This window comes from Rhinolophus sinicus, linkage group LG03 (assembly GCF_036562045.2).
Source record: "Rhinolophus sinicus isolate RSC01 linkage group LG03, ASM3656204v1, whole genome shotgun sequence".
Taxonomy (NCBI): Eukaryota; Metazoa; Chordata; class Mammalia; order Chiroptera; family Rhinolophidae; genus Rhinolophus; species Rhinolophus sinicus.
In genome coordinates this window covers 29,424,542-29,446,696 of record NC_133753.1, presented here as the reverse complement: position 1 = coordinate 29,446,696, position 22,155 = coordinate 29,424,542, and the positions used below count along the sequence as shown (strand labels likewise).

The 22,155-nt window shown below is 46.8% G+C and overlaps 2 long non-coding RNA genes and 1 other non-coding gene across 4 annotated transcripts; 1 reads left to right on the top strand and 2 right to left on the bottom strand.

The window, feature by feature from the left end:
• The first annotated feature begins 1,003 nt into the window (after positions 1-1,003).
• LOC141570541 (uncharacterized) lies at positions 1,004-21,949 on the top strand. The gene is made up of 4 exons (XR_012494632.1): positions 1,004-1,282; positions 12,763-12,810; positions 14,752-14,817; positions 21,759-21,949. It is a non-coding gene; the product is annotated as an uncharacterized LOC141570541 (long non-coding RNA).
• LOC109448293 (uncharacterized) lies at positions 4,988-7,061 on the bottom strand. 2 transcript variants are annotated; one of them, XR_012495278.1, is made up of 4 exons: positions 6,927-7,060; positions 6,721-6,796; positions 5,920-6,073; positions 4,988-5,083 (listed from the first exon to the last, which is right to left on the bottom strand). It is a non-coding gene; the product is annotated as an uncharacterized LOC109448293 (long non-coding RNA). The 2 variants fall into 2 exon arrangements; XR_002137492.2 differs by having other exon boundaries at positions 6,721-7,061.
• On the bottom strand, positions 12,759-12,894 carry LOC141570925 (small nucleolar RNA SNORA48). Its single transcript, XR_012495367.1, has one exon. It is a non-coding gene; the product is annotated as a small nucleolar RNA SNORA48 (small nucleolar RNA).
• Positions 21,950-22,155: the final 206 nt, after the last annotated feature.

Below are 22,155 nucleotides of genomic sequence, written 5' to 3'. Positions count from 1 at the left end.
CAGCTGTGGCCCCAAGACATAGAATCAAGGGGAAGGAACGAGATAAGACCTCAGGACCTTGGAGGGCCTGCTTAGCACCTACCCACGGGTGGTGCAAAGAGCTTCATTCAGTGGACCATATGGCTCAGCTTCCCATTCTGATTCCGTGGGGACTTCGATCAAAGCAGTCCCTTCTAGCTATGCCTAAGACCTCAACGTGCTCTGGGAATATGCCATCCCCAATATGCCTTTGTCTTTACATACAACCCTGTAAGTTGCCCCAACCACTTGGCAAGAGGGTTCCTAATCTCTCTAGATTTCAGAAAGATAAATCAGACAATGTGAAATCCATGGCAAGGCTGGACACCGAATTCTAGGTTCCAAACTCTGGGTTAACAGGAGAAAAAAAAAAGGTTCAGGAGGTGTGAGCTCTCACACCAGATGATCAGGGACAGACAGAGGTTCCCACTCGAGGACCATCAGGACGCACACTCTAGATGTCCTCTTTGGGTGATGTCGGAACCAGGCACGCAGTTTGATTTACCTTTTCCCCTTCATTGCACATAAAAAATGTTTTGTTTTGTTTTTTAACACATTATTTTCAAAATATACATGGAACAAAAAGGGGTACGGTGAGGAGCAGTGTCTTTCTTACCCTCTCACCCTGTTCCTCCCATCCCACAGTCAATCACTGTTGACAGTAACATCTGCCCAATGTTTTACAGTTTAAACAATGATTTCCCATAAACTAGCTCATCGGATCCCAGCAATAACGCCCTAAAATATGTTAGGGATAAACTTTTATTGCCTCCTTGTACAGACTGGGAGTCCAGCTGAAGGAGATTAAGTGACCTACTCAGAGTTACGCTTCTAGTAAACGGCAGAGCCAAGATTTAGACCCTGGTGGTCTGAGCCCAGCTTCTGAGCCCTTTGAATTACACCACGCTGCCTCCCTTGGTAAAAGAGTTCTGGGTTCTCAAAACTTGGAATCTGCCATAAATAGTTCGCCTTCTACAAAGAGAGACTTGTTGTTGGTCAGGAAACAGGAAAACTCTCATCATTTCTTGAGTATTTACATTCCAGAGGGGACTGTTCATTCTCTGCTTTGAGGCAGGTTTACGTCTGTGTTTTAGATAATCCTACAATTAAAAGTCAGCATTGGGGAAGCTTTTAGGCAAGACAGAGGATCCTGCGTGGGCTGGTTTCCTAGGGCTGCCTAACACAGTACCACAAACCGGGTGGCTTAAAAATCAACAGAAATGGATTCTCTCACAGTTCTGGAGGCCAGAAGTCTGAAATCAAGGTATTGGCAGGGTTGGTTCCTTCTGGAGGCTGTGAAGGGGAATCTGTTCCAGGCCTCTCTCCCAGCTTCTGGTGGCTGCTGGCCATCCTTGGCGTTGCTAGGTCTGTAGAGGCATCACCCCAATCTCCGCCTCCATTGTCACATAGTGTTCTTCGTGTGTGTGTGTGTGTGTGTGTGTGTGTGTGTGTGTGTGCGCGCGTGCACGCGCGTGTTCTCTTTTGTAAAGACACCAGTCATCGGGTTTAGGGCCCACCCTAATCCAGGATGACCTCATCTTAACTAATTACAGCTGCAAAGACCCTATTTCCAAATAAGGTCACCTTCTGAGGTTCTGTGTGGACATGAGTTTGGAGAGGATACTTATTCAACTTAGTACATGATAGCTTCCTGTTTTGTTCAGTAAATAGGGTTGGCACTTCTAGAATACTCTGCGCCTTCCTTAACCAGCCGTGTCCTAACCCAGGAAGGTGGTGCTGGGACAACTCTGCCCATCTGACAGGGGAGGAAAGGAAAAGGGAGTAAGACAAATGGAGGTATCTTCAGAGCAGCTCATAGACTGCTGCTGGCTGAAGCCCAGAGACAGCATGTGCTGGGCCTGGGGTGGGGGTGGGGGGGAGTGTATCATTTTATCTGCATGGCTTTTGGGTCAAAATGCTTGTATTTTAATGAGCGTAAGAGTGGAACTGAGGGAAGGAAGAAGGGAGGAGGAGAGATGGTTTCTTCTTAAAAATTAAACATGCTCTCCCCTTCCCCCGCCTCCCCCCCCACAAGTAAATAGTTGGGAATTAATTTAACTTGGAATAAATGAAATTTTTTCAAAGAAAATTTTAAAGTAGGAAGAGTAAAGGAAAACATGAATGAAGGAAGAGCTTCACTCTGCTCCTGATTGTGAAATCTAAATAGAGTTAAAATTACAACGGAATGTAAATTAAAGATATAATGAGATGCATCTCAGGGTTTAACAAATAAATAGTAAAACTCATCTGGAGTATGAGTGGGCAAAATGCCAAAAAATGTTTTGGGGAAACAGAATAACCAGATAGCCATCACTATATTTTATCGGGTTGAAGACAAGAAAAATGGGCTAGGGGAATAGAATAGACTCTACAGAAACAGATTCAACTTATTTAAGGACTTGACTTAAGATGAATAAGCATCAACACAACAAATATCATCTAAATGGTGGGACATCAGCATGGATCAGAATTAGCTTATATCCATATTTCATACTGTGCGTTGCATTTCAAATGGATTTTAAAAAGCCAGAGAAGGAAATGGAAAAGCAAATGTGTTTCAACTGTGATGAGGAGAAAACATTTTGACTATTGATGAAATAGATATCAGGGACAGGATGGATGAAACCAAATGTGTTTTTAAAAGCCTTTCGTGCCACAGAATGTAATAAAGCAAACACAAAAATGAAAGCCACAGAAGGGGAAGAAATACATGTGGCAAATAAAGCTTTTTATCCAAAAAAAGCTAAGGAACTGATAAAACTATAAAAGACTAGAATCCTGCTCCTTTTTTGATAAATAGTCAGAGGAAATGAGCAGACAGTTTACACACAAAGCTTTACATAGAAAAACGAGCAGCCCCATTCTATATCTTGAACTTGCAATTTGAGCAACTTTTATATTGTTATAAAAATCAATGTAAATGTTAAAAGTTAATATTCAATTATTCAAATTCCCTGGAGACTAATTTGGCAAGAACTACAAAACAATTCCTACCGTTTGATCCCATAATCCTACTTTTAAGGAAATGTCTAGAGAAAATAATGTAAATGAAAAAATGACTTCTACAAAGTCTTCATTGCAATATTATTTTTTTAAATAAAAACGAACCACTTGCACGATGATTTCTACGTCAGTGTTTCTCAGAGTGGGGTCTTAGGTTCCTCTATGTCAGAATCACCTGGGAAGCTTGTAGAAACGCAGATTCTGGGGCCACACTTCAGACCTAGTAGATCAGAATCTCTGAAAGGGGCCTGGAAATATTCATTTTATCAAGCAGGCCAGATGACTCGGAATTGCACTAAAATTGGCGCACCACTAACCTCTATGCACGCTGCAGACTGTGGGAGCATTCGGAGCACTAAACTGTGTTTTGAATGACAGACCCGGTGCATACACAGAAATTAGAAGACAGAATTACGATGACCACAGAGAGAACAACAAAGCCCATGGCATGGCATGGCCAGTGGCCATAACAGGATCAAGTTCTTGGGTGTTCATCATGTTGTATTTTGTTCTATAGATCGTTTTAAAAGTTCATCATGGTCATACAAGTTTTCATTTATTTGTCACACTCCCAGAAAGGTCACTTGAAAAGTTAGCAGAACACTTACAAAGAAACTCCAGGATTCCTGACTCAAGCCATACCTGCTTGGATGTGTTCCCCTGCCCTGTTCCTCCGTTGGACCCCCATTTCCCTGGTGATAGCAGGTCCTTTTTGCCTTGGATTTGATCCAAGGCCTGGCACCCCGTTCTGCATTATGCCACTGCGTTCTTGGCCATGTCTGGTGTTGGAGCCGCTGTGTGGGATGTAGTCCACTCGTAAGGCCAATTTACCGACCGTACATGTTTGCACCGAATTGTGGGTGGGCGGAGCTTAGCAGGCATCATGCTGGAGACTGTTGAGTATTTGCTTTTCAGGATGAGGAGGGGAGACAGGTCTGATGGGGTGTGTTGCTAATGCAACTCTGATCTTCCCTGGCTCCCAGAGGGTTTACTTCCCTGCGGGCTGACCCCCGAGGCACAGAAATGCCACCAGAGCTCTGCTTCCCAAAGAAGCCTCTTTCCTGTAACCTACAGATCCGTTCTTGCCTGGAGCCTTGGGGCTCCTTGCCAGAATCTGTGGATGTCACAAGATATTACCATCTAGTCAAGGTTGGCCAACCACCCCCAAGAAGGCTGGGTAAATGACCAGGGTGCCAGGCCAGGATGTGCCTGTGCAAGAGGGAAGAGTCCACTCTCTACCATGAAGTAGCCGAGGGAGAGAGGGGTCACCAGGCCTTGCCCAGCAACATACCCAAGATTTCATTCTTGATGTTCTGCGGCCCTGAGGGAGGATACAAACACCTCCTTACAAACTAGCACCCCTGTTCCCTGGCCCTGAAATACCAGATCACACACCCCTTCCTGGCTATCTCATAGCTGCTTCCTTCATGTGACACCCAGTCTTTGGCAGCCTTGCAGGGTCCAGCAGTTGGGGCCCCTTTCCTATAAGGGAGACCAAGCAGGGCAAAGAGTTCCCTCAGGACACCACAATGGGACCTTGGAAATTGTCACTCTGCTCCTGGCGTCCATCTGCCACCCAATAATCTAACTGCTACCTTCAGCCCTTTCTCAAGTCCTTCCTTTGGGGTCAAAACCAGCCCAGAGAGCAGATTTGGCATTTTCCCAGCCTCCTGTGCAGTGACCTTCCCTCTGGAGGAAGAGAGAAGAAGAGCAGAAGCAGGAGGGGTAGGGAAAGACCCTGGGCAGCCACCTAGGATCCTGTTGTGACTGCGGAATGGACCTTTGATCCAAAAGTATTTCTTGAATGCCTACTATGTGCCCAGTGCTGTGCTAGGAAGCTACAAACATGAACAGACAGACACGACCCTGCCCTCATGGCAATTACAGTCCAATGGAGGAGGCAAAAACTAAACAAGGAAGCAAAGTCACGAAATGACATATTTATATTATAAACAGTGTTCAGAAGGAAATTAACAGGTGCTGTGACAGAAAATAAGTGGAACTTGAGTTCAGATCGATGGTCAGGGAAGGCCTCTTTGAGCTGAGCCTGGGTGGCAGGAAGCTGTTGACAGAGAATAGTATTAGGCTGAGGAACCAGCAGTTACAAAAGCCCTATGCAGGAAATGCGCTCGCATTCTAGGAACCGTAAGTTCATTAGGGTTGGGGTTCAGTGAATGAGGCAAGACCTGAGATGGTTGGAGGGGTGGGCAGGGGCCAGGCCAGTCAGGCCGAGTTTAGGGATTTTGATTTTTGTCCGAGTAGAATGGGAAATCATTGAAGGGTTTTAAGCAAGTGACATGACCTGGCTAAATGTTCAAGTATCACTGGCTGTAGTTGTGGGAATAGGCTTTAGGGGCAGGACTGGGAGAAAGATGAGCATTTCGGAGCCCCTGCAGTGTCCAGGTGAGAATGGACACTGGCTTGGACTCACAGGTGGAGTGGAGAGGGAGGTGAGGGATTTGAGACGTAATTGGGAGGTTGGACCTAAAGGAGTTGCTGAGGACCTGGAGTGAGGAGAAAGGAGGAACTGAGATTGAATTTCCACCTTCCAGCTTGAGCAGACTTATCTATATGTCTTCTATGGGCAGTGCCATTTACCATGGTGGGAAAGGCTGGTGGGAGGGAGGGGGACAAAGAGTACAGAGCGGGAACGGGACAAGGTCTTCAGGCTTGTCCTGACTCCAAAGTCAAGGAAGTCATTATCTCCTGTTCCTTCACAGCTTCTCCCGCTAGGCCTGTTAACCCCATTCTATGGGCTGAGAAAATGAGCTTGAGCACGGTGAGCTAAGAATCAGGGCTGAGACATAACACCAAGGAGCCAAGATAACACCAAGATAACGTCTTAGGATACAGTGGCCAGGAGTATCCAATCCACCTCCCACATCCAATCCATCTTACTTGTTCCTCAGGGACAGAGCCACCGCCCAGGCAAAGGTCATCAGAACATGCTGTCCTGAGCAGACTTTCAGCCATTATTTATTAGCTGGGTAATTATGAGAAGCATCTGCATTTTCTTTATTGTGTTGGTGATGATCTGCACACATCCAAAGAACTAAAAATAAACAGCAGGAGGGCTGACTTGTTTGAAGCTGGGTCAGTGTTTATTTTCTGAAAGATCGAACCTCCTTGACATGGATGTAAGGTTACGTGAAATGGGCCTGTGCCTGGACGTGGTCTGTGGTCCGAATATACAGGTGGGTAGGCTTGGCACTGAAAATCTTAGCTGTAAACTCTCTGTCTCTCTCGCCTTGCACTGCGGCCAGATCATGCCTAGAGCATGGAAGACACACTTGGCAGATCACCCAGTTTGCCCTGGTGCTGCTCTGATTCTATTTCACCCCCTGCCTTGACACACTGAACAAATGGGCACCCGTCCCTCGGCCTTTTTCCATCTGCCAAATGGGCAGATGGAAGAGAGGGCAGGGAAAGACAGCAGAATATTGATTTTCTAGTGTCATTAGTCCGTGACAAAAAGCCTCACAGCTGGCCCTTCTTTCGAATCCCCTTTTCTACAAGTAGAGGGGCCAGTATTCCAGGAATAACAAAGCCACAGGATAAAAATGGGGCATCAACTTTTACTCAAATATGAATCTAATATGGGGTAGAATGCAAAATTTTGATGAAATTTTGTTAAATAAAATATTAAACTGTGTTGAAATTTCCCAGTTGTGGCTGCTGCTATAGGGCAAGGAAACCAACCTGAGGTCCAAGGTCGTGTTCCTCCGGCCTAGGGGAAGCTCTGCTCCACCAGATCCTGCTCAACAAACTTCATCTCCTGGGGGCTCAGCATAGGCCAGAGATATTTAGCAAGGGAAAGAGATGGTTTGTGGCAGATAGATGAAAAGTCTAGACCCTACTCCTGTCCCATTCCTCCCCACTAGAGATTGAAATGCATGGGTACCAACCTCCAAGCGCAAGACCTCTGGCAGTGAGCCGAGGTACCCACGGTGTAAGAACCATCTCTCCTGTGGGTCCCGGTTCTAAAGTGGTAACAGCACAAAAAGGCTCCTGTGTCACCTACTCCCTAACACTCAGGCACACTTCTCTAATAGGCTCGGTCGACTTGCTGCGTAAGGTCCTGTCATGGTTAATTTTATGTGTTAGTTTGACCTGGCCAGGAGGTACCCAGACACTTGGTTAAATATGATTCTGGGTGTGTCTGTGAGGGTGTTTCTAGATAAAATTAACTTTTGAATTGGTAGACCAGGTAGAACAGATTGCCCTGCCAATGTGAGTGGGCCTCTCCCATCTGTTGGAGGCCTGAATAGAACACAAAAGGCAGAATAAGGGAGAATTCAAACTCTCTCCTTGACTGCCTTCAAGCAGGGACATTGATCTCCTGCCTTCAGTGTTGGACTGGAACTTACACATTGGCCCCCCTGGGTCTCACTCAGCCTTTCAGATTTGTACTAGAACTATACCATCGGCTGTCCTGGGTCTTCAGCATTCCGAGTGCAGACTGTGGAACTTCTTAGCCTCCAATACCACTTGAGCCAGTTCCTTATAATAAATCTCTCTCTCTCTCTCTCTCTCTCTCTCTCTGTATATATATATCCATATCTATATGTCTTCTATTGGTTCTGTTTTTCTGGAGAACCAACTAATACAGTCCCACAATACTTTTAAGGGCACATGGAAGTGTTTTGATTTTAATTTCCTTTAAAATCAGAAGAATATATAAAAATGAGTCAAGGCTGGATTACATGTAGTCTTAAAATATAATTTTTAATATGTTTTTATAGAGGAATGGGCCCGTGAAGGCACAAGTGCCTAAGGCCCCTGAAAGTCCTAATGTGACCTACTAACACTCTCCAGTGTCCCATCTTTGAGGGTTGGGAGTCATTTTACCGGGGACCCAATGTCCACACCATTGGGTTGACTGGGATGGTGTTTCCATGGCCTTGCACGGACCTTGAAGAAGAGTTTATTTTGAGAGCTGTCGTCTGGAGTCATATCTATTAATAGAACTATGTGTGTCTAATGGGGGATGGGTCTAGCAGGGCAGAAAACAGAGTAGAGTCAAACCAGGCATGCGATAGTAAAGCTTCTCCTCTGAAAGAGGATGACTATGGAGAAGCATCCCTCCATGCTTTTGTCACCAGATTTCCTGTGTCCTGTCCTGAAGTTTGTCTAATCAGGTGGGCTTTTCTGTCTTATAGACCAGGATAAATGTTTAGTAATGCTACATGATGTGTTGGATACTGCTCAGGGCAGAGATAAACAATTAGATACTTGCAGCCTTCCCAGGCGAACAGCCTGCAAATAAGCAGTTAGAGCAGAGTACACAGTGCTGTGGGATGAACTACAAAGGCTTCACAGAGGGAGCATGTGGTCAGGGCTTGGAAAAATGGATATGATTTTGGCCACAAATGTAGCCCCAGGGAAAAGGGGAGAGCGGGCATGTGTCTTACCAACCTCCCACGGGGAAGAATTTGTTGGCGATGGTCAGAAATGTGATAGACCCAACAAGAGTTACATTAAGTGGGTTCTGTAAGTTGTGAGCCAAAAAGGACAGCTCTATTTGTTCTGGGACAGTATAAAATGATTTATTTCAGTCCCCCCCACCCCAAATAGAAACAAATGTAAATTAAGAGCACCTTTTCTTAGAAGACCTACCACTATCACCACCAAGTATTCTGTGCCACGAAACCTTTTTACTCACCAGCACTTTGACAGAAAATGAAGGGGAAAAGGACCTTTCAAGCAGCCAGCATTGCACAGGCGAGGCAAGAAGGCCCAGTGTTCTGGAGTGGCTAGTAGTCCTGTCTAGTCAGAAATGGGAGTGTAAGAATGGCACGGCCCTGTCAAGACCCTTACCCTAAAGGAGGAAACCAGTACTAAGAAAAGGGGTATCCTTGCCTTTTGTGGGAGGAAGGTGCCCTCTTAATGATGAGCATGATAAAATATGTGTCTAGAGTTGTAATTTTAGGACTCTAGCTCTAAACATCCCGATTTAGAGCCAGAAACTAATATGTGGCATAGTGTGGTATAATTTAAAAAAAAAAATTGGTCTTTGTCCTTGGTTCCTGGCATAGAGCTCCTAAAACCCTTAGGATTTCTTTCTTTTTTTTTTTAAAAAAAGATTTTTTTTTAATTTTTTATTGCGGAAGGGGTACAGGACTTTATTGGGGAACAGTGTGTACTTTCAGGACATTTTTCCAAGTCAAGTTGCCGTCCCTTCAATCTTAGTTGTGGAGGGCGCAGCTCAGCTCCAGATCCAGTTGCCATTGCTAGTTGCAGGGGGCGCAGCCCATCATCCCTTGCAGGACTCCAGGAATTGAACTGGCAACCCTGTGGTTGAGAACCCACTGGCCCATGTGGGAATTGAACCGGCAGCCCTCGGAGGTAGGAGCATGGAGCTCCAACCGCCTGAGCCACCGGGGCCAGCCCAAACCTTAGGATTTCTTGATGAGTGTCTTTTGCTATTCATAACGAGCCCTTCTGAACACACTGGGCTTTATACTGATGAGGTGACTCAGGGTGGGACCCCTTAGATAGCTTCACGATGGGGGTTGATCACCAGAAATACCAAACACATGATTAGAGAGTAGGAATTTTCAGCCCCACCTCCCAACCTCTGAGGAGGGGAAGGGGGCTGGAGATTGAGTTACAAATATTCTGGAACAAGGAGATTTGGCGAACTTCCTGGGTGGTGAACACATCAAGGGGCTAAGTGGGTGACATGCTCTGGGAGGTCATGGAAGCTCCCCCCCTTCACCTCCATACTTTGCCCTATGCATCTCTCCCATGTGGCTGTTCCTGATTGAGTTGTATCCTTTATAATAATCATAAATAGAGCACTTTCCTGAGTTCTGTGAGTCATTCAAGTGAATTATTGAACTTGAGGGGGAAGAGTCATGGAAACCCCATTTGCAACTGGTCAGGCAGAAGTAAGGGTCATCTGGGGACCCCACTTGCAGCTGGCATCTAAAGTAAGGTCAGTCTTGTGGGACTGAGTCCTTTAACTTGGCTGTGACGCTAACCCCAGGTAGATAGTGTCAGAATTGAACTGAATTGTTGGACACCTGGTTGGTGATGGAGAATCAGAGAATTCATGTGGAAAACCAGTACATATTTGGTGATTTCAAAAAAAAACACAACACATTTGGAGTCAGAAAAAAATGCATATAGAAATGGTAATTCACAAGCAGACATCAGCAACCTGGTTTAAGAGAGACAACTTACAAAGAGGCTCACGCCCTTCACAGTTTGCTTTTGGCTTTTGCAAAGTCCTTTTGGCTTTAAAGTCAAGCCTATGAGAGACAGTTCACAAAAACAGGGCTTCCCAGGAAAAACTTGATCTTCTGTTCATTTTGATGGCAAGCGAGGAGGCCGAGAAAGAGGCCCTAGGTTACACAAGTTTGCCCGGTCCCTGTCCTCTGTCACTGAACTGGTATAAGAGGAGGCTTCCTGGGGCTCCAGGGCCTGGAAGTTCACTAGAAGCAGTTCCCTCTGGAAGGATGTGGAAGGACTCTGGGTTCCAGCCTGGCTCTTCCACAGATGCCCCCCAACCCCCCTGCCTTTGGGCAAGTTGTTCCCATCTTGGGCTTCAGTTTTCTCATCTCTAGAAAGAGCGGTACTGGATTTGATGACGCTAAGGCCCATCCAGCCCGAAGAGTGGGATTCCATGGCTCTAACTCAGGGAAGGAGCCCCAGATGGCTGGAGGATACAATAGAAGAATGGACATGGGGGTTTGTCACATTGAATGCCAATGACTGATGAGTAAAGGAATTCTTCAGAGAAGCAAACTACCCCTGAACCAGATTACTTCTGCCCTACCCCTGAACCAGAAGCTCTCCATGAAATCAGAGAAATAGACAGGATGCTGGCCCCAGGTCAGCAGAGGCCATGCTCCAAGTGATTGGAAGGGTGTCCTGTTGAGCACCCCTCATCCTCCGCTGTCCTGGCTTCTCCCCAGCATGTTCTTTCCCAGGAAGGGGCAGTACAGTCACCACCCAGCACACGTTCCAGGGCCTGCTCACCTGATAAACCATGAAGACACTGAAAGCTCATTTGCTATGCACATAACAGAGAGGGAGGGAGAGCTGCTTTGCTGAATGGTAGAATCTGGATTCAAAAATACACCTGCTAGGGCCGGCCCGGTGGCTCAGGTGGTTAGCGCTCCATGCTCCTAACTCCGAAGGCTGCCGGTTCGATTCCCACATGGGCCAGTGGGCTCTCAACCACAAGGTTGCCAGTTCAATTCCTCGACTCCCGTAAGGGATGGTGGGCAGTGCCCCCTGCAACTAAAACGAACACAGCACCTTGAGCTGAGCTGCCGCTGAGCTCCCGGATGGCTCAGTTGGTTGGAGTGCGTCCTCTCAACCACAAGGTTGCCGATTCGACTTCTGCAAGGGATGGTGGACAGCGCCCCCTGCAACTAGCAACGGCAACTGGACCTGGAGCTGAGCTGCGCCCTCCACAACTAAGACTGAAAGGACAAGAACTTGACTTGGAAGAAAGTCCTGGACATACATGTTCCCCAATAAAGTCCTGTTCCCCTTCCCCAATAAAAATCTTTAAAAATATATATACATATATATATATACGCCTGCTGACTTAAAAGACAAATTGAACCTAATGAGACTGTTTATTTAATAGGGAGCAAGGAGAATCCCAAGCTCAGATCAAAAAGACCAACTAGGTCAGGGATTGACAAACTCTGGCCTGTGTGCTAAATCAAGCCGGCAGTAGTTTTTATAAAATTAGGTTTTATTGGAACACGGCTACTTTTCTTTATTTGTCTTCTATGTCTGCTTTCATGTTGCAATGGCAGAGTTGAATAGTTGCACAGGGATCGTATGGTCCACAAAGTCTAAAATATTTACTATCTGGCTGACCCCTGAACTTGACAAGGAAGTCCAGGTGGGGAGGTTTGAATTTATAGTAGCTCAAGTGAAAAAGTTTTTTGTTTTTGTTTTTAAAGTGTGATTATTTAGTCTGCATTAATAGCATTATAATGTTAAGACAAGGAATGTATTAGATAGATACATCTCCTTTAGATGTAAGTGACCAAAAGTAACACAAAATTATCTCAGCACAGGGGGAATATATCAGAGGGACGCTGTGGTATCTCACAGCTGACCAAGCCTCAGAGAAGGCAGTGAGCCTCAAAAACGGTCTAATCAGGAAATTTCTCTCCACCTCTCACCTCTTCTGCCTATAATTGCTTCCCTCAGTACAAACCAGCTTTCTGTGCATGGCAAAAAAAACATGGCTACAGCAAGCTTCCTATCCATAGTTGGCTAGTTTTCCCCAATCTTTGTTTTTTGTCTTCTTTCTCAGCACATAGGAAGATGACATCTACATCTCCCAGCCTCCCCTGCAGTTAGTGAAGGGAGGCTACAGGCTGAAATCTGACAGGAAATGTGGATGGAAGTGATGTGCATCACTTGTAGGCAGAAGCCATCAGAGCAGCCGTTCTCCACACCCTTCCCCCACCCCTCCATTACCCTCACCCTGTTCTTCGGAGCTCAAAGTGAAAGACTCTTAAGAGGATGGAGCCTCAGTATAGAAGGATCTTGGATCCCTGAATCACCAGTTGGAGGAGCACTTCCCAGGAAAATTACCCAACTCTATTAAACTTTGCGTGAAAAGGAAATACATTTTTATTCGATTAAGCCACTAACATTTCAGGGTTGATTTGTTTCCATAGCATAGCCTGCTCTATCCTGGTCAATCTAGGTGCCAATAGCCACTGAGTTATTTGTTCATTTGTTTGTTTGTTCTTTCTTTTCCAGGTTCCAGGGTATGAACCAGGCATGGGCACAGACCAAAAGCCAACTGGGGTAAGCAAGGAGTTACTTTGTCCTTGGCTGATATATATGACAAGCACCACCAAACTAGATGCCACTCTACCCAGGTCAGGGAACCACTGAGTTTTATAGCTCACAGTTTCAGTTACCAAAGAGACACTCAAGCCCCCAAATCCCAGGCAATGAATTGATTGGAGCAGCTTAAATGCAGTACCAATCTCTTGGTCAATCAACTGTCCTTGGGGGCAGAATCGTAGGTGAACATGGCAGCCCCTACAAGGACCACATGGATGGAGTTTCGGGGGTGCGGTTTCCAGAAGAAAGCCTGGAGAATTGGAGGGGGTGGAGGGGAGGGTGGCACAGGGAGACACTAGACAACAGTGCTGGCTTACTCAGCGCTGGAGTATTGTACTCTGATTACTGTATTTTGAAAGGGATGCTGAGTCAGGATTCCTGACAAAACCATTGAACAAATTGGGAAGAAAGGGAGTGGAACAGTGAGGAAGAGGCCTCAAAGAACCCTGACCTAAGAGGTGGAACTGAAGGAAGTGGGGGATATTTAATCTAGCAGATAGAAGACTTGGAAAGAACATAGGGATTCTCTTCTAGTTGGTAAAGGACTGCCCCACGAGAGGGACCCTGCCCTCCTCCAAAGGACCACACAAGGCCCAGAAAGTGGACCTGACAGAAAGGTCAGATTGCTGCCCACCTCCAGGAGAAGTCCTAACTGTTTTGGCCAACCAGGAAGTCCTCAGACTCTCTTAGCACGGGTTGAGCTGTCTGTCATGAGGGCATACCAGCTAGCTCGGCTAGAACTGCCAAAGACGAGATTTTGGCAATCCTGTCCTGTCTGCACATTCCCCTCCAATACTGAGATTCTGAAAATTCCCTTAAATTGGTCCCAGTGTGACCAATAGGCCAAGTAAACTCTGGTGTGAGGGAGGATACAACCTATTGGCGTGGTCCACATGGTCCAGAAGCCAGCCACTGCCCTCGTAGCGCTCTGGAGTTTTGGAAGAGGGCTGCTGTGGATGCTCAGGAGATCCTGGAAAGACATTCTTCCACTTCCCACCTGTTGCGGATCCTTGAGGCCAAGGCTAGGAGGCAGGGCATGGCCATATGGGGGGCAAGGAGGCGAGATCTCCCAGCAACTGTCCCAACACTTTGTGGGCCGATGGGCAGAGACAACACACTCACAGAGCTTAGAGGCTAAGACAGCGCCACATGGTATAGAACCAGGGGTCTTCTCCCCTCATTTTATAAATGAAGCCCAAGTGATGGTGTGACTTAAGTCACTGGCAGTGCCAACATCAGAATTCTGCTCTTCAAGGTCTTATAGGAAGAAGGGCAGTATAGAGCGGTGGTTAGGAGTGCAAACCAGAGCAAGGCCACCTGACTCTGCTACTTCCCTGCTGTGTGATCTTGGGCAAGTTAATTTACCTCTCTGTGCCCCAGTTTCTCAATTATAAGATGTAACTAGAGATAGCACCTATCTCAGAAGGCTGTTTTGAGGATTGGATTGGTTATCATTTCTAGGGCTCAGGGAGCTACATAGACAGGAAGAGGCAGATCCAGAATTTGAACCTAGATCTGCCTGAACCTGAAATCCAAGCTTCTCCTGCCTCCTACCCTCACCATGCTGCCTTCCTGAGCCCACAGATTGAAATATTTTCTGTTATCTCAGGGAGGGCTCCCTTGGTCAAGCTTGTGTGTGCCAGAAGATTAAGAAGCTTCTATTGTCCCACATGGGGACACTGAAGCACTGATCGTCACACTGACATGTCACATCTAGGAAGGGGACCTGAGTAGTAAAGCCTGCAGCAGATGCTCTTTTGAGTCAGGTTCTTGATATGAAAGTAACCAGAGTCTCACAAGCTGCTCAGCTAATCCTGACAGGCCGGGTGTCTGCTTAGCCCTAGGGCTCTCTGTCAAAAAGGCTGGGTTGGCTCTAACTGCCCCCTTCTCTGGTTTCAGGTGTATCATGAGCCTGTCAGCCATTGTGCAAAGGCAGCCCCTGAGGGACAAAGCAGGAGAACACAGGTGGGCATCACCAGGAAAAGCATCCTGGCATCCTTGTGGTTAGACAGAGGGTCTGCCTGGGGCTCCAAGCCCTGCCTGGGAGGCTTCCCAGCAGCCAGCAGGTCTCTGGGGTGGGATGCTGAGTTGCTGAATCCTTAAGCACCTTCCCTTAGGTCAGGCTGTCGCCTTCCTCCCGATCAGAGATGTATAAATGGATGTTAGCTGCACATATTCCCCCCACCCCCAAAGTTGCTGACAGACTTAGCGTTTCCTAATCCCATGCCAGGTCAGGATGGTGTCTTTTTCTCAGGCATGGTGGGTTAGAGGCTCAGAACTGGAATGGGAAACTGGGGAGTAGAGAAGGGGCTGCTGAATCAGAAAGGTGCCCAGGGCACGGCCATCTGGCAGGCCTTGGCTGAGGTCCCCAAGCTATGGAGGGAGTGATGTAGAAGATGCCAGGTTTAGAGCTCATTTGAGAGCATCCGGGGAACATGGACGACAGTGAGGGTGGCTGTGATCACAGATCCATTTACCCGCTTGTTGATCTTTAGCGAGTTAACCTCTTTGAGCTTCAGTTTTTTTCATTTACAAAATGGGGAAGAATCATACCTCCCTCTCAGGAGGATCTTAAACAAGATACCAATTCTTCAGTTACACGGCAGAGCCAGGGGTGGCTTGAGGGCAACCCGGGGTGGGAGTAAGAGCCTGACTTCCAGGCCGAAGTGCTTGAGTTCAGAGCCTGGCTCTGTCACTTGTTGGCTGCTCGGATCCTCAGTTTCCTCACCTGTAAAATAGATGCCGTCATCGTTAAATGCTTCATGCCAATCGTTATGAGGATTTAAATGGTTTAACAGTGCTTGGCACATAATACACAAGAGTCTGCTAAATACTCAGAGGATATTCCTGTTCATTCTTATAAATGCGTGCATTTTTACCTGTTGAAATTCCCTTTAAATGTCTGGTAAACAAATCCTCCTTGAAACTGGCCTCCCTGCCTCCTTTTAAGAATGGCACTGTCAATCCTTTTTTCCATCATGTGGCACTAAATGCACAGCAATTCATGACCTTTCTTTTTTCCAGCCTTCTGGGTCCCTTCTTCTCGAAAAGTCAGCAGTGGCCCCATCCCCACTCTCCTGTTTGTAGCACAGAACTCAGCTGGGCATGTAGAAATTCAAACATCGGTCCAATGCATTGCATGATCAGAGGTCACTTCCTTCTTCCCTCTTTTCCCACCCTCCCTCCCTCCTTCTTTCCTTCCTTTCACACTAATGGGGCACCTATAATGTCCCAGGCACTGGTGACATAGGATGAATAGCCAAGGTCTCTGCCCCCAAGGAGCTCACAACGTGAGCGACAGGAAGATCAAAAAGTAAGAAAACAGATCATTAAAGTAGACTTTTATAAGTTAAAGGACAAGGGGAAGCCCTGCGTCCCATGGGAACACAAAAGAGGGGCTCGAACCTAGGCTAGAGGGAGCTGAGGAGGTGACCTCTTTTAAAGGGCACCCTACTCTGCCCAGGGCACCTATTGAACACATGTGGATGCTGCTGGCATCTGCTGCTGCTCTGGCCCCACCAAGGGGGCTGACCCAGTCTCATCCGGCCCTCCTCACTTCCTGGCTGTCCCTCAGTTTCTCCTCCTTGCACACTCCCTCCTACCATCGCACCTTTCACATGCCATCCGCTCTTACTGCAGTATTCTTCCGTCCCCACTTTGGCTCCCAGTAAATGACTTTTCTCTTTTAAGTCTTGGCTCAGACGGAACCTCCTCTAGCTAATTTCCCCAGACCTCCCTGACTAGGTCAAATCGCTCATCAGAGATGCTTATAGAACTTTGTACCCTTATTTTGTAGCCCTGACATACACATTATGTGACTATTTCATCCTCATTTCTCCTACAGATCAAACACAGGTTGAATGAATAAATGAATGAATGAATGAATGAATGAATGAATAATCAATGAATAAGGCAGGACAATGTGTATGTTAATTCTTAGAGACTATGGAAATTGCTGCCTCCTTTTAATGTCACTTATTTATAATAATTGTCACTTACATATAATAAACATGCAAAAGAGTTCATTTGTTCATTCATTCATTCATTCATTCATTCATTCATTCAGCATCTGCTTTGGGTCAGGTACAGTTCTCAGTACTGGGATGAGTTGGACATGTGTCCTGCCCTCTGGAGCTTACATTTGGGTGGAGAAGACAGGGAATAAAAAGACAAATAAATGCATAAGGAAAGAAATCAGACTTTGGAAAGTGACCGGTTGTCACAACCCCACAGCTGCAGACCTTCACAGCTTGTCTTGTCCTCTAGGACAGTGTGAAAGATGACATGGACTCAAGAAATATAGGAAACCTCCTTGGGAAAGTCCATCCAGTGAGCCAGGCTTGAGCCACTTTGAACTGTCTCCCTAGTGCAGGCTGGCCAGGGAATCTCTGTTGCTGGCACCAAATGCCCAGGAGCAGCAGGCTGACTGGGCCAGGAGATGAGAGAACACCTGAAGCCCTGGCTGGGGGCACATGAGGGCACAGCTGCTCCCTCGTGCCAGGTGTCCTTCTCAGCCAGCCAGAGAGCTGCTATCGGCTGCTGACCCCTATGGCTTGACATTTCGCTGACTCAGCAGCCAGGAGTGGGAGGTGAGGGCAGAACTGGCCAGTCCCTTGTAACTGGGGTTCCTGCAGCCCTTGAAACCTGAGGAAAGGAGCTGAGGTCAGCACTTGCCTCTGCTCCCCCACTGGGGGTGAATTTTAGGCTTCAGATCTTTGCTGCCCTGAATGAGGGACTCCTTATAGTGGATTCAAGGGTGACCGAATGAGGGTGGGGACTGCTCTAGGGAGGATGGGAGTGGAGCTGGAGTGGAGCAAGCCTCCTCCTCAGGCTCAGAGTTGATGGCATGCTGTGCAGTTCTCTGCCTTTTAGAGACTCATGATAACACCTGCCATCGTCTTTTCACTCACTCAAATGCTTATTGAGCTCCTACTATGTGCTGGGCCCACACTGCTGGGTGCTTAGGATGCAGCAGTGAGTGAGATGTGGTCCCCAGCCCTCCTCAGATCATTTGAGAAACACTTTGTTCTTTCTAAAGCACTTGTCAGCATCTCAAGTGCTGCTCGTGACAGTCCTGTGAGTCCCATGAGAGCATCACTGCTGTTCCCATCTGATGGATGGGCAAGAGGAGGCAGAGAAGGGTTAAGTAATTTGCTTAAGGGGAAGTTAGATAGGACCAGCATCCAGGTCTCATTTAGCCCTTTGCTGACTGTCCCACCAAGGCCAAGGGGAGTCAGGGAAGTGGTACATTATACTGATTTTTCATGGTTCCCCCTGACCATTAAAAAACTATGATTTAATGAGTTAGGGAAGGCTTCATGGAACCCCTGACCTTGTTTCCCTTATTCCCTATTTCATTTTTAGCACCTTCCTCCTGGGCATAACCGAGTACCTTGACAGGCAAGGGGCTATATCACACCTATTTAAAGTTCTTGCTTTCACCACTCATGTCACACCTTGGTGCCCGTCTTGACCACTGGCTGGACGCTAACTCAGCTTAATTTGAAGTTGAAAGGCGTCCCAAGTGACATAAGCTTCTTAAGGGTCAGTGAGACAGCTTATGCTTCTGTGCCTCCTCCAAACACCAAAGCACCCTGTTCCCCACGTAGGCACTCAATACAACCTAATTGATTAGTTGATTAGGAACAACAAATATGTAGTCAAAGTGCCTGGAAATACAATTTCCCAAAGGCTGCCAGCCAGCCAGAAGCTCAAGGGACAGGTGTTTTCAAATCAATGTGCTTGCTCATCTCCAAGGCAAAGTTTAAAGTGAGTGACTGAGCATTATTTTAGAATAGTGCAAAATTGGAAACATGCAAATATCCAGGGATAGGGGCTAGCTAAGCTAACTGGATTATATGAAGATTCTAGAAGGTTCTAGAGGTTAAGTTTTAAGACATGACAATACAATGCAATACAATAAAGAGAAATGTGTACCAGTTACCAGAGCGGAAATAGCAGAATACAAAAAGAGTGTAGAAAGATACATAATACATTTAGAAAGACAAGAAGAAAACTTGACTATTTAATAGGTTCTTTTCCTCCTCCTCCTCCTCCTCCTCCTCCTCCTCCTCCTCCTCCTCCTCCTCCTTTTTCTTTTCCTCTGTTTTAAATTCATTAAGCACAGGGAATTGTTGTAACAGGGTCATGTCTACCACACTGCGTGATATCATGGGAACAGTCCCTGGGCCAGATGACGAGATGACCCAGGGATCCTCGTGCTGCCAGTTATGGACCATGTGATCTTGAACAACCCACTATCCTGATCTGTTTGTTATCTGTCAAGGGGGAATTTTAATACTTACTCTGCCTGTCTCATAGGGTAAGAATGTAAGGCCATTTAGAGTCTTTTTTTTTTTTTTAACCCCATTTAGTATGATAGTCATAGGTTTCCCTGTAGAAATAATAATGTTTGACTATCGGGTGCTGACTCACACCTGGCTCAGGAATTACAAAATATACAGCATATAAATTTTATTATTTTCCTTCAATCCAAAAAGCCTTGCAAAGTCCCATGTGTTGGGGATAAGAAATCATGGACCTGTGGCAAGCATATTACACATATTATTTTACGTAATTTTCATAATAATCCTATAGAGCAGGTCTTGTCATTCCCACTTTACAGGTGAAGAAACTTGTGTGTATAGAGGTTAAGTAATTTGCCTTCATATTAGTAATAAGTGGCCCGAGTCCAGAAATGTTTGCTGGAGTGGTATCTGCTTTTGACTGGTGAGACTTACAAAGGAGAATATTTCTAATATCTGACACGGATTGCATGCTTAATGGTTGACAAGCATTGTCTCATCTGATCTCCACAACTCTGGGAGGTATGGACTACTATTAGCCCCATTTTTAAGATGAGGAAACTGAGGCTTCGACAGCTATGTAACACCCTCAAATGAGTCGGGGAGCTGGGATTCAAGTTTAGATCTAATGACTCCAAAGCCTGGCATGTTGGATCTTTTGTTGGGCAATCAGGAAGTTCCCAGGGGAACACGGAGCGTAGATAGCCACATTCTGGAAAGACTAAGAAAAGGGATGGTTGCAAACAGAGTTATGAATGTGGAGCAATCTGGCCCCTTCCATTTCCTGGTCCTTCCCCTTCCCTTCCCCCTCTCTTACCCTTACCCTTCCTCCTCCTGGACAACAAAGTAGCTATCATCTCAGGGACATGAAATGTAAGCCAGGATTGGGTGTCAAGTGCTTTCAGCAGAGTCATCGGAAAGAAAAATAACTAGAAGGGAGTCATAGGTATGTCAATTAGAAGGAGACAAAAGTTGTTTCTTAGGCTATTCAGGGCCGACGCAAAGGCAGAAATGATGAGATATGCCTGCAAAGGTGCCATCTGGTCCTGCTGGTCAGCAGGCCTGAGATCCTCGGGGGACAGATTGAGTCAAAGTCAGCAAAATAACACCTAACATCATTGTGTTTTCATTTCTAAAGTGATCCAAGGAGGAGGTTTGCCCTTTGGTGTAGAAGAGGTCCAGGCAAGGTTCTGCCTCCTGCCTTGCCTCTTGGCTTTGGTTCAGCAGGAGAGGCCGGACCAGCCAGGGAGGCAGGGTGACTGTCCTCCCAGAGAGGCTCGGCAGACTGTCTGCCTCTAAAGGACCCCTGGGGGCCTTGCTGCAGAAAAGGATAGCTCCTAAATCAGATTGATTGTGGTCCTGGCATGGAAAAGTCCCACATCCGGGGAAAACCCCTTAGTCCGGTGCAGCTGGTCACCCTACAACTGGCAGGGTGGTAGGCAGAGCCGGCCAGAGAAAACTCCCCCGAGGTTAATGCTAAGACTTTTAATAACAGGGATGTCTAACATTCCATTTAAAGATATTTGCTATGCTGAACTGGAATGTCATGCCCCCTCTGGTTGCTCTAAACCTTCAAAACAGGTACTTCTACACTCAGCCTTGGTGGGGGAGGGGTGGGGAGAAGAGGCTAGAATGTGCTCCTAGTGAATTAAACTAAATTGACTAAATCTGAACTAAATCCACTGAGCTAAATCTCAGAGTGCCTCAGTGTCTTGTCAAAAGTCATACAGATAGCAAGTGGCAGAGGCAAGGTTAGAATTAGTCTGTGTGATTTAATACCTGTGCTGTTCCCCTACCCTTGACCTGCTCTGAGATGTCCTAATACTGCCAAGGCCACAGAGACTCCAAGGGAGCTCCCAGAGGGTCTCTGCAGGCCCAGCTCGCAAACCTTAGAGTGTTCAAGGTGGAGTGTGTGTGTGTGTGTGTGTGTGTGTGTGTGTGAGAGAGAGAGAGAGAGAGAGAGAGAGAGAGAGAGAGAGAGATTACATAACAGGTAGAGAGAAGGGTTTGCAGAAACCAAACAGACCCATCTTTTAGTTACGTTGATACCAAGCCTCTAAAAGGATAGGTGCTAGTGGCATATGAGACCTCAGGCTCTGCCGATGGTTTTTCCATGCCTGGTCCTGCCCCTCAGGAGGGGTTCCCTGGAAAGGGCTGGGCCAGGCCCCCCAATCCTTCATTCTTAAGAGATCTCGCATCCACCTCTCCTCCCCAGCTCCTCCCCCAACCCAGGGCTCCAGGGCCCTACACACTCTGACCCCCACCCCTCTCTCACTTGCATGCTATCCTCCTCCTCACCCCCTTTCTCACCAAGCTCCAGCCACACCGGCCTTTCATCAGCTCCTCAAACTACCTAAACTCTTTCCCGTCTTTGGGCTTTTGTCCTAGCTGCTTCCTCTGCATGAAACACTCTTTCCTCATGTTCACATGGCTGACGCTCCTTATTATCCAGGTCTCAACCCAAATATCGTCTCCTCCCAAAGAACTTTTGGGGCCACCCAATCTAAAGGAGCTCCCCTATTCACTTGTAAAACACTCAGTTTGAATGTATTACAACCTGTTCTTTCTCGTCTATCATGTCTCTCCCTGCCTTGTTAACAGACATTTCGTGATCCAGGCCTGGCTTCCTGTGGACTCCATCATTCATCCCTGGTGGCTTCTGCAGACCCATGGGCACCCTGCTCTCTCTGGGTTTCCAGCTTTCACACGTGTTTTTTCTACCTGGAAGCCTTCTCTTCACCTCACCTCCCACTTCACCCCCTCCCCTGGTTATATCAGACATACAAATATTTCCTGACCCCCTAAATCAAGCTAATTCCTTTTCCCCTAAGTCAGCCCATCAGAGTTCTCAGCAATCTGTAATTCAGGTGAAGGCATCATGCAGGGATGGCAGAGACCGAGTCTGCCTTGCTCACCATTGTCCCACAAGCTTCGCTTCAAACCTGACACATGGTACGGTGAATGGGCAAATGGAAGCCTCCTCCTGACAGCACTGGAA